The sequence below is a fragment of the Lissotriton helveticus genome, chromosome 2_1 (genome assembly GCF_964261635.1).
Source record: "Lissotriton helveticus chromosome 2_1, aLisHel1.1, whole genome shotgun sequence".
Lineage (NCBI taxonomy): Eukaryota > Metazoa > Chordata > Amphibia > Caudata > Salamandridae > Lissotriton > Lissotriton helveticus.
In genome coordinates, this window is record NC_136059.1 from 1,602,704,971 (window position 1) to 1,602,718,261 (window position 13,291).

The following is a 13,291-nucleotide window of genomic DNA, read 5'->3' on the forward strand; positions in this document are numbered from 1 at the left end:
GGTTTTAAGAGGTTCAAGTTCCATTGCTTTGTTGCATAGTCCTTGTTGATTTACTGTAGATTTTCCAAATGTGATCAGTCTTCCAGTTTGAGCCTCTCTATTTGTAGCAAACATTGGTGTTCTGCTACTTCTCGGGAGTCCACTTGGCCTACTGTTTGTTATCGGCCACATGATTGTGGTTTTACCAGGTCGATGGATATGACTCGGTTCTCCTTTTTACCAGCAAGGGGCGGTAGTACTACTGATCTTGTTCCGTTGATAGACAAGACAGGAACTGCTTTTCTGTAAGAAGGCCCAAATTCCTTCTTTACCGCGATTTTTTCTCTGACTAGATCCCCGACTTTTGGAATCCAGACAGGCCTTGCTGGGACAGGTGGTTTTTCTTCAGTGGTTGTTGGCTGTTGTTTCAGTTTTATGTTGCTCAGGTCTTTTCTTGTTTCATTTAAGTCCTGTAAAATAGCCAAACGATCTTTGATATCAAAGCTTTTGTCTTTAACCACTGAAGTCTGACTATCAAGATCTTGAATCATCATTCTAGTCCCGAACAATAGTTCGTACGGACTGAACCCTTTCAGAGAATTCCTTGGCAGGTTATTTAGACTACGTTGGACACTTATTAAATGTTTGACCCACCCAGCACCCAAACCTAATACCTTTGCTGTTATAGATTGCTTTATGTCACGGGTTTTTCCTTTCTATGATTCCGTTTCCCTCGGGATGAAATGGACAAGAGTACCGCAATGCAATGCCCATGCTGGTCATGGCCTCCTTATAAGCCCGGGAGCTAAAAGCAGGACCCTGGTCAGAATGTAGCATGCCAATTGCGTATGTGCCGATAAAGACTCGCAAATCTTTTATAACAGTTCGGGCGTCAGCCGATCGATGGGGCCACATCCATATGAATCTCGTGCATGAATCCACTGCGACCAAGATATATTTATAGTTACCATCCCTTTGTAAGGGACCACAGTGGTCCAGGTAAACACAGGCTAATGGTTTATATGAGATTAGAAGGGGCGTCTGTGCTGGTCGTTTCACTGTTGATACTTTCATTCTTTGACATGTTTCACATTCTAGAACATAGTTCCTTGTTTGTCTTCTCATTTGTGGCCACCAGTATCTCTGTTTTAATAATGATACTGTGGCTGAAACGCCAGCATGTACAGAAGCGAGTCCTTCGTGTACCGCTATAATGAGTCCTAACCTATGTTCCATGTTTGGAATTGCCCTATCCCCCACTCCAGGGATTCGAGCAAACGGAACATTATTTGCATCAGTTATGTATGAGTACTTTACTGGAAAGCCTTTCGGGAGTGTTTCTGTCGCATCTTTTTCTGTAGCGCTGACAGCCTGTAATATTTCGCTGTCTATTTTTGTTTTTGACCGGGTGATAGCAGCTACGGAAGCCGTTTGCACTGCTGCCTTTGCTGCTTCGTCAGCCAATGAATTCCCTGCAACGTGAACGCCATCACGTTGATGACTCAGTGTATGTATCACGTGAGTCTTTTGTAGTTCCTTTTGTAAAAGAACTATTTGTTCCCAAAGCATTTTATGTTTGATTGTGCCACCTTTTGCATCTTTAAAACCATTCTGAACCCAGATCTGCAAGTATTCATTGTAAGATTGGACGCAGTAATATGAATCGCACACAATAAGTGTGGGGAATTCTCGATCGGTATTTTCAAGCGCCATCTTGAATGCCAGTAGTTCTGCTCTTTGAGCTGTACAGTCTCCTAGGGATTGCGTTTTAGTGACCACTGGTTTAAATTTTCCTTCGTGCCAGCGACCTTTAACAATCGCGCACGCAGCACTGTAGGCTTGCTTACCCCCCACTGCGGGTTGTGCTGATCCGTCTGTATATATTATACAGCCGTAGTGTTCTAGAGGCAGAATTTTGGTCGGCGGAGGACATTCGAATTCATATTGGAGAAATTCTTGTGTTTTTAAATTGGGATCAAATTCGTATACCACGTCTGTTGCAGCAAGAGAGTTAGCCCACTGTATCCACCTTGGATGGAGTGCTGTAGCATTCGGAATGCTTGCCTTTGTTACCGCCTCTAGGGCTGGTATAGGTGTCATGATTATTATTTGTTTACCCTGTGCTAGGGCCCGCTCCCTTGCTACAGCAGTCTGTACCGCGGTCAGAATTTTTTCCGTTGGGCTAAATTTCATTTCAGCTTTTGTGTACAAGTGTGATTTGTATGCTATTGGTACCTTCTCCCCCTCATTAGAGGTCAGGTATGTGAATCCGCATCTTCCTGGGATTACTCAAATCACAAGATTGCGTGTATTCTCACGTGTTTGTAATTTTGTTTTAACTAACATATCTGTTTGTAAAGATCTCAAAATTTCTGTGTGTTTTTGAGTCCAATTGATTCTTTTAAAATCTGGTTTTATTAGATCATAGAGAGGTTTAATTCTCTGTGCATAATTTATAATGTAAGTTCTTCTGAAATTTAGGAAGCCTAGAATCGATTGTAAGTTTTTCAGTGTTCTAGGTGCTTGGATTACAGCACATTTCTCTAGGAAATTGTCAGCCAGGCTTTTGCCTTCACTTGATAGTTCATATCCTAAAAACAGGACTGTTAGATGGGCAATTCTTGACTTTTTAAAGTTGAATTTGTAACCCTCTGCTGTGAACCGAAGTATTATGGTGTTCACTCTCTTCAAGTGAGTATCCAAGTCATTATCTGTTAGATAGATGTCGTCGACATAAGATAATGCCTCGTCATCATATGTTTGTAGTAATTCTGTTACTCTCGCTGAGAATAATCCTGGGCTGTTCTTGAACCCCTGGGGCAAATGACAGAATTTTTTTTGCGTGCCATTTATTGAGAACGCCGTCAAATATCTGCTCTCTGGTGCTATATTTTGACAAAAGAATCCATTAGAAATGTCTAATGTGGTTTTGTATTTCTTGCGCACTATGTTATTCATTAGTGCAGCACTATGCGAGTTTTGTACTGCAAATGTTTTGCAACATGAGTTAAGGTGTCTGTAGTCCAAAACAAGACGATATGAATTGTCTGGCTTGGAGACAGGAAACAAAGGATTATTCATTTGCGAGGTGCAAGTTTCAATCACCCCCTGGTATTCAAGTTGATCTAGGATCTCTTTTACCTGTTTTTTAGCTTCTTGCTTAATCGGGTACTGCCTTTGTGCAGTAGTTTGTGATTTTAACTGGATTTTGTGAGGAGGAGAGTCCTCATCCCATCCCACATGATTTTTATATAAGGCAGGGGCTTGAGCTACTGCCCACTTTCTTGCAAGTGTATATTTTCTATGAATTGGAATATGGTTTGAGAAGGCAGGCATAATTATTTCTTCGCCATGTGGACACTCCCTGACAAACTCTGGAGGCCAGTCTCGTTCAGCTAGAAGAATGTCATAGCCCTTGGAGAGATTATCCCAAAATAGGCCCCTTATTTTTCTAGTCTTATCCCCCTCTATACGCAATGTTATTTCATATATTTTATGAGGTTTGCTAACTCTGGTATCTGCAGTTTCCACCTGAATGTATTCATTCGTGTCCACTGTCTCCAGATGATTCATAAGGACTTTGCGAGCTATGCTCACTTCTGCTGCGCTGTCTAGCATTGTCTGAGCCCATTCTCTGTTTTTCAGCTGTGTCCTCAGTATTCTCGGCATTGTTGATTACTTTAATACTGGCTACCTTCTGTTTTGGAAATTGTAATTTTTTATTCAGATGAGCAGGTTCTTTGTCTTTGGACTTGACGTGCTCTTCCCTTTGTTCTGATCGTCCTCTTCTTTCCGATTTCTGCGAGGAAGTCTGAAAAGATTGAGAGGGACGTGTATCAATATCTTGATATCTATCAGGTTTTTTAATATTGTCCCTATTTCTAAGGTTGTATTTTTTCACAGAGGGCTCCCTTTGGGGAGACTTGCGTCCTTGGTCGGGAGATCTTTCTCTCCGCCGAGGCGACCTTCCTCTGGACTGGAATCTTTTTTCTTTAGGATTGGATTGCTTATTTCCATCCCAGCTCTTTTTTTGAGTGTTTAAATTATTTTTAATAAATATTTTTTCAGGACTTTCAACTAGTTGGGGTTTCACTGGTATTCCACCCAAACTATCTCTTCCTAGTTCTTCATAGGATTTTTCTATGATTCTGGCAATTTCCGATGGTTGGTCTGCTATATTTGTCTCTTTTAACCTCTGGCGAATCGCCACATTTGCTGCTTCTCCCTTTATGTTGGCTAATAATATTGCAGAAACCTGCTTGAAGTCTTTCAGTAATTTCATACCGAGATTTAAAGCGGGTTCTGGACCGTATTCATCTTGAATCTGTTTTAGCACATCCGGTATTACTGACATGGATGGTACACCATGTGTTTTTGTGTAAATGGAAGCAAAGACTGTTCCCCAAGTGTCACAGTCCTCCACATGTGGTGCGATTCCCATTGGAAGACAGATAGTCAGAATCCTGTGTTTCTCAACCGGGCTGGTATCTGGAAACACCACCTCTATTTGAGTTATTTTTTGTGCTAGCCAGAACGGAATTTGTTCCCGTTTTGCGGGTATCTTACCTAGACAGGACTGTATGTTCTGTGGTGTAATTTTATTTGTGTTCCCCTGATGACTGGTCAGCTGTGGAATTTTAATTGCTGGTTGGATTGTTGAAGTCCGCATTACATATTGGACTAATTGTCTATGTATTTTTATTAATTGTTTTAGCTGTGCTAAAAGTTCCGGTGCAGGCATTTCTTCAATGTCTGGATGTGGTGTGTATCCGGCTAGGACCGGCCACGTTGCTCCTGGTCTACCTAGTGGACGGAGCCTGGTGATGTGATTATCATGTTTTAGGGCACCATTAAACAAGAGCAGGTGCTCTTGGAATTTGAGTAGTATTTCCACCTCCTCGAAAGGAGTGTACTCATTAGGAGGTTCCTCTATTTTGTAATAGTGGAAGTCCTTTGTTACAGCGTTTGCTGCTGGAAAGTTTATCCATGAATAGAATACCTCTGTCTGCCGATATTCGTGTGCCTCAATTACGAATATGACTGTACCACCTCTTGGTGTCAGTCCATTTTCTATAAGTTTTAAGGTTATAGATTTTCTTATGTTGACCGGGATGAGTATTGTATCCGGGTCATTTTGTAGCAGAGTACTATCAGCTGCTATTAGTTCAGCTGCTAATCTAGCTGTCTCTCTTTCTTCTTCAGTGTCTGACATTTTACTGACATGAAGGTTATTCTGTTTGTTTGCAGATCAAGTTTCCACGGAATATAAAGATTAGATGCACAATATTTTGGAACAGTGTATCCTTCAACGTTGAGTAAACCAAGAACCATACATAGGAGTCTCCTCCTGCGAGGTTTGGCGGATATGACCTTTCACCCACTCCAGATGTCTTTGGAGTATTTTGGGAAAAAAGGGGTCTGTGTGAAAAAGCACGACTGAGTTACTCTAATGTCTTGCGTTAGTTTTATTGCCTATCCAAACGTTGGGCGCCATGTAGTGTAGTTCCTATTATCCCAATAGGCTCTGCGCATTGGAATAATATCTTCAATAGTATAGACCTAGGGCAGAGGTTAACTAGGTCTTCTACCGACGATATTAGACTTAAAGTTTTGTGTTTGCCAGCTAGCTCAGAGTTCACTAGAAACTTTCTCGAAAAGGCAAGGAAGAGTTTAACCTCCCTGGATAGACAAGAAGGGATTTAGTTTCTGACAACCATAGAACATGACAACTTTGCTCTCCCCTAATCAAGAGTGTATCTCTAGAGTCGTGTGAAAACAATAGACAACTTATTTTACTCAGTCAGTACGTGCATTCTTAGTTTCACCAGTTTGTAGAGAAATAAGAGATGGGCGTGGTTCAATAAAAGATGTTATTTATTGATCAGTCTCTTTTCTCATACAAGAGAAATGAATCGCTATTATTGCAATACTTGTAGTTAAGTAAAGTGCATACAGTAGAGACAGAATTATAAAATAATACTGTAAAAGCATTGATATGGTTTCTGAGCCATATGATACTTTAAAATGGATAAAATAGATACATACATATATACATTTGACTAATCGTACTCAACTGGTGCTTCTAACTACGCCTACCCCAATGTACCTGACCTAAGCCTAATACGTGGGCGGGAGTAGATAAGTAGCAGTTTAAGTTAAGTTTGTTTTGCCAAAGGACTGATTCGAGAATTCTCTGCGAGGGGTTATTCAGTTCTGTACCTGAGATCTAGAATGATGGAGGGCTGGTATCTCTTATCCCAGGTCTTGATATTCCAGCTGCCTGCGAGGGCTGCTTGGAAGCGCCGGAGCTGGATTTCTCGGCAGGAGAAAGGCAGCGTCTCGTTCTCAGCGCGTCAGGAAGGCGGGGCAGCGCCTGTGGGCTTCGCTCTCTGCTGGGCTCCTCAGCACGTCTCGCTGCTCCGATCTCGTCACCACCGCATGTGTTTGCTTAAGGCAATGTCGGTAATATTTATACCTGAAAGGTGCCGAGATTGACGTAAGGATGGACATATATACGTCAATAAGGATGTCATACGAACGGGCTCGTTCGCACATTCTTTTGCTGAAGTTCTCGGTGAAATCAAAACAATGGTTATGGGAATTTCCCAGGTCGCTGTAGGTTTGATTTGTTTTGAGAACTCCGTATGCCTTATCAGGGGCTGGAGGAATATCGCTTGTCTAATTAGATGGCATGCGTTATGACCTAATCAGATAACGCGCTTCTGTGCCGTGGTGTGGCTTAATCAGATAACGGTTTTTGCACCGTTGGATGGCTGCTAATTAATTATTAACCAAACCAGGGTCAGGAATAGGGGAATCGATACAGTACCTATAGGAATACATCACAGTTTATGTGTACTGTATATATTTAAAGAGTGAAGAAATATATTTTTTTGAAAAACCAAATAATAAATGAGAAATATGTTTTTCTAAAAAAGAAATTGTTGTGGGACAATGATGTTATATACAAACTAATGGATATATTACCTATGTACTGAATGTGTTTTCTAGGAGAGGTTTTGTTCTCGTTCCATAATGTATAGCTGTGGCTAGAGTAGCAATAATGAGGGAGATGTCGGATCCAGTTTTGATCAGCAGGGGGACTTACCAGGACGGTCTATGCTCCCCCTTACTGTTTGCTTTGTATATTGATCCGCTAGTTAGAAAGATCGAGGGGCATCTTATCAAGCCTGGGCGATAAAATTATCACCGCTTTATCGGCAGGAAACTGCCGATAAAGTGGCGATAATGGACTTGATAATATGCTCTATGGAATTCCAATCGAAGCTCATGTCAGATGTCCTTCTCATCTAACATGAGCTTTGATTGGAATTCCATAGAGCATATTATCAAGCTCATTATCACCACTTTATCGGCAGTTTCCTGCTGATAAAGCGGCGATAATTTTATTGCCCAGCCTTGATAATATGGCCCGAGTGTTATAACCGGATTCTAGCAATACATAGTACCGGGGGAAGCACCAAGATCTTGGCCTATGCCGACGATCCAGCAATTGCCACTTCTAGTCCTCTGGGTGCATAAGACGAAATTGAAAGGGAAGCAGATACCTTTGGATATATTTCAGGCTATCGTCTCAATCAAAATAAGACCCAAATTGTGGTTAGTAAAGGGCTACAGCTGAATGACCCATGAGTAGTACAGAGGGCAAAGTATCTTGGGTTTGAATTAATGGCAGACGTGACTAAGAGTGCTGAAACTTATCTGCGCCCATTACTCCCAAAATTTAAAAACAATTTTAATCGATTGGATAACCTTAAACTTACACTGATAGGGAGATGCAATATCATTAAGATGCTTTTTATGCCAAAACTTTTAAACCTCTTTAGGGCTATTCCGTTGACCATTGATAGTTCCTGGTTCAACTCCATGAACTAGATGCTTTCTAGTTGTATTTGGGCTAACTTTCGCCCTCGAAGAGCGCTTACATTTTTAACATTGTCAAGAGATAGAGGTGGGAGGGATGTGCCCAATCTTCAGCTATACCATTGGGCTTCAATATTACATAAAATGAGTATCTTACTCAATGGAGAAATGGATATGTTACAGGTTGCTACCACTGTATCAATCTTTGAGCTGTTATTATGGGAAAAGGCCAGTGGGTGTCTACTTCGGCATACGGAATTCAACTACTACAAAAGGGGGATGTTTAAGACCTTGACCTGTGCATTCAAAGTTTTGACAGCTGTCCGGAAACGGCTCGGTCTGGGACGTATCAATGCCTATACCCCAATATATAGCAATGAAACCCTGCCTAGAATCTTCAATGATGGGCAAATCAAAAGCTGGCACAACAAAGATGTGAGGATGATTGGCGATGTAATGGATGAGAACGGGGTAATACCATTTGACAGGATTAAGGCTACATTTGGGATGGAGAATAGACAGTTTTTCAAATATCTTCAGATAAGAGATTTCCTAGCCAGAAAGACAGGGGATAGCTGTGGTTTTTCCAGGTGACGCTAGTTGAGGTGTTGCCTAACAGGCCAACCACACTGGGTGGGTTGTATAAAATACTGAATGAGACGATGATGGGTGATTTAAACAAACACTGAGATCGTTGGCAGAATCTATTACAGGTGGGATTGGGCAAAGTGGAGGACCCGCTACACCTGGCCCAACCATCATTCATTGTGGCTAACCTTGAACTCCTGTGCTTCAAAATATGGTTTAAATTATATATCACTCCGGCTAAGATTGCTAAATGGGGTAGAGGGGTGTGATTATCCTACCCGAGTTCCAACTATCAAGCTGCTGATAGTGTCCATATGTTTGCCTCCTGCCCCGATTCGGATACCCTTAAAAGAGATGTCAGTACCATTCGGGAAGCCCTGCTGGGGCAGAAAATAGATTTGCCATCACAAATGATTATACATGGGGTGGGTAGCTCTGTACTCTCAGGGCAGACACAGGCATTCATATATATTGCTATGACGGTATTTAGACTCTGTCTAGCCTCCCATTGGCTTGACCCAGTCCCTCCAACCTGTCAACAGTGGCTAGGTGGATTCTTGGCAGTGTATAGACTGGAAACTGGAATCTATGCTAGAAGGGGGTGCAGGACAAAGGAAAAAGGGATGGAAATTGTGGCTCCTTTCAGAAGATGATCTTGCGAAAGCAAAGAGGTAAGCAATAATTAAAGTAGATATGGAAAATTACAGAGGGTACTAAAAGGTTTAATGGGAGTATCCTTCTTTTGGATATTAGAATAGACTTATAATTTTTCTATTTTTCCTCTCACATTATAATGGTTTGTGCTGTATAAGGCTCGACAATGATGATATAATTGTTTGCAATGAATTTATTTTTTGATTTCATGGGTAATGTTCTTTTTAAGTCAGTGGAAGAATTGATATCTTTCTAAGTGAGCTGGACCAGCCGTGGAGGGGTGGAGGGAGCGGGGACAAACTTCTTAGCAATGGAGAAATGTGGCTCAATGGTTAGAGCGGCAGACCCTGATGCAGAGGTCTAGCCTGGGACCAGGGTTCAATTCCCCGCCTCAGCGGGTCTTGGGCTCAAAATTCCACGGACCTGATAATTCTCGCCTCGGTGCCTATTCCAATCATGGAGTCCCACTCTGCAACTCTGGGCAATAGCTTGCATTATCTCCACAACGGCCCCCACAACGCTAAGGATACCTGGCCTCCACCTTGGGGGTGCCCAGGAGTGGACACCTCACAGGGAAAGCCAGGATGGGTTCCACAGCAGTATTCGTACAAGCGCCTTGAGACCCTTGCGGGTGAGTAGTGCGCTATACAAGTATCAATTTTAGCAATGGCAGTATTTATGCACATATCTTCATTGTGTATTGTACATAGATTTTTTATCTAAAAAAAGAACAAGTGTTTTTAGAAAGATTTTTTAATGATCTTTGTGATGTACAAGAATTCTGCAGGCTAAATAGATTTTTTTTATTGGTACATTTTTATTGTGCTTAACGAAATAATCAAATTGAATTATTGTTTTTTGTTTGTTTGCTTATGTGGAAGTCTGATATGTTTAAGAATGATATGCATTTTTGATTTCTTTTTTTTGCTTTGTAAATCTTGTGAAAAATTATTGATTTTAATCTAAGGAAGATATCAGTTTATATTAGTCCTGAAGAAGGTGGAATTTATAATGCGTCAACGTAGTAGTGAGACATTATCTACAAACACTGAACATTCTCACATGACAATAATTATAATTCATGGATATTCTGTGATATATTCAGTACAGGTGTATATGCTTAAAGACATATTGATTTGCCTTAGAAAACTATTCCTTTTTCTTTGTGATGATGTGTAGTATATGTTTTATATGTATGTATGTGATAGTTATATATAATATTGGATTAAAGTCAAACATACTTTTCTAGTACTTAAGTATTTAAATGTGCTATATTTTTTAGTGAGGGTTTATGTATTTGAGTTATGTGAGCTTGAATGTCTGTAGAGTATAGGCAATAACTCTTTATTAATGTACACTAAGGGGAGCATTATATATTTGTTCTGGACAACCCTGTCCCCTTAGTTTGAGGTATTTCCTCTCTATTTTATTGGATTCATGCCATACTTGGCCCTGTTTGTGTATCTGATGACCTTATGCGGTGAGAGGTGTGTGGTCATGTACATGAGTAATGTATTTTTATACATAGTGTTAGTGGACACATTGCTGTCCATTCTTTGTTGTACTTATGTGATCCACATATGGGCTTTGACACCCATGTGATTGTCCAACTGATGCAAATGTGGTTTTATACCCTGACCACTGCTGGGTAAAGTTTTTATGAGGTGAGGAACAAGGTAACCTACTTTGCTCAATCAGGTTCATGCTGCATAGCTGTTCATGGCTAATTTTGGGATAATTATTTTGAGACGAGGAAATATTTAGCATATTATGTTCTCATTGCTGTTCACTTTTGATTTCTCCTTTGCGATTGTCACCCTGCAGTCTGCAGATCATTCAAAGAAAACACACTGTTGAGGGTGCCTGAAAACAACCACAAAGGAGAACTTAACTTGCTGATTTTAAATACTCAAGGCCTTATTTATGAGGCCTTGCGACAGTTTTGCGCTTCAGTTGCGTCACTTTTTGTGACGCATCAGCGGCGTAAAACATGCCTCCTGTTGCGCCCTAGCTACAAAGTGACGCATCTAAGCAGATGCGTCACTTTGCAACCCCCTGCGCTACATTATACCTGCGTCAGGTATAATGTATGCAAGGTGGGCGTTCCCACGTAAGTAAGCCTTGTAGAAGTGACGCAGTGAAATCTACAAGATTTCACTGCGCCACTTCTAAGGTACAAATGCGTCAATATCTTACGCCTGCCTCACAGCAGGCGTAAGACTGGCGCAAGATTTTGACAAATAGGACTTGCCCCATGTGAAAGGACACATTGCTGGAGTTGCATCACTTTTGTGGCACACTCCAGCAATGCGTCACTTTTGCGCCTACAGATACGTCAGAAATACTGACCTATCTGTAACTCCTTGCGACATGATGCATCATACAGTAAATATGACGCTTCCATCATGTCGCAAGGAGGGCGCACTGAGAAGTGACGCATCGCTGCTTTCACACAGCGATGCATCACTTCTCATAAATAAGGCCCTCAGGGGCTTATTTACAAGGTCCTTGTGCCACTTTTGCGTCATTTTTAACATGGGAAAAGTGATGCAAAGGTGGCGCAAGGGCCTTGTAAATAAGCCCGTCAATATATTTATTTGCGCATCCTTCTATCGGCCATGAGAGGTATTTCTCATACAGCTCTCTGTGAGAGCTGTAGTTAGTAACCTATTGTGGCATACAGTGTGTGTGGTGTGTGTGTGTGGTTGTCTTTCTCTCTTACTTTGTCAATGTGTTTACCACTTTTCTGTGTGTTAGCATGCAAACTAGGACTACATCTGCTGGCCTTGAATGCTTAATGCGATTCAATTTGAATAAGAAAATAGGTAGGGAAAGCAAAACTGCTCTTTGCATGCTATGATTTGTGTGTGTACAGACACATAGGTTTATGAAGGGGACATGCATTAACACTTTTTATTTCGAATGAAATGGATTGGTCTGTGCTATTTATGAACTGTATTGCACGCTAAATTCATTGTTTGGAGAAAATGGCATGCTGATTTATACATCAGGGGGAGGGGATTGCTATAAGTACATAACTTTCTGTTGTTGATCTATGTTCAGTGTAGAGCTTAGTGCTAATTTCAGTGATTTGTATGCTGACTGCATGGGTCTGTGAGGAAAACATATTGGCTTACTCCTTACACAGTAGATTGGATTGCCGCTGCACAGATTGGTTTGTTTGCGTGAATGCTTTTGCCTTGTGTGTGCCTTCAATAGCTTGTTGCACATTCTGTATTTGTCTGATTGATCAATACTGCTTCATGCAGGGCCTTAATTGGCTCATTCGTGTGCTCATTTTACAGTTCAGCTTTCCAAAATGTTTACCCAGGAACCAATCAGAACCGACCAAAAGACATTGAGGGGATGAAATGCCTGAAATTTACCATTGCAATTGCTAAACTTCTTGTCATGTGAATGTATGCTGTCGTCTGGGATGATTTTCTTATTATATGGACTCTGTCCGACAATCTTGCAAATATTGTGCCATCTGTGGATTGAAGGCCCCGAATATAAGCTGCACGTTGCTGGTACGGTGTAAAGTCTGCACCCAAAAACATCGCTACCATGCTGAAATACCCTGCACTCCAATTATCATCTGCTGTAAGCAGGTTGTAAATGGGAGCGAGAAAGTATTGCGGGCGGTGGAGGATAGGATGGGGGAGAACAGGAGTGACCCGTGCAGGTAAGAGCAGTGGGGCCAGATGGGGGGTATTTTGACAGACCACCACCAGGGAAAATTAAGTAAATAATTAGTTTTACCTTGTCATCTGTCGAAATACCCCCCAGAATGCCTCACCGATCTTACCATCACGGGTCGCTCCTGGGGAAGAGGTGAGCAGGAGAACAACATATTTACAGAAATATGGCGCTCTCCTCTCCCAAATGCCGGCCAGGAATGTGAAGCCACGCGCCACGGACACATGTTTGCATCGTAGTACAAGGGTGTCTCTGTGAGTCTAGCATTAGTTTTGTACTGGAAGGATACCCATCAGGTTCAAAATACTATGCTTAAATTAACTTTAAACATTTTCCCACTATGAATGAATGAATAAATACATGCTTTAAAAAGCGCGAACTTAGCCCAGGGGCATCAGGGCACTGCGGAGAGGGATCAGGATCAAAGATATCCATAGGTAACGAGGCTTACAGATTCGAGCAGGTGAGGAGCCAGGTCTTCAGGGCC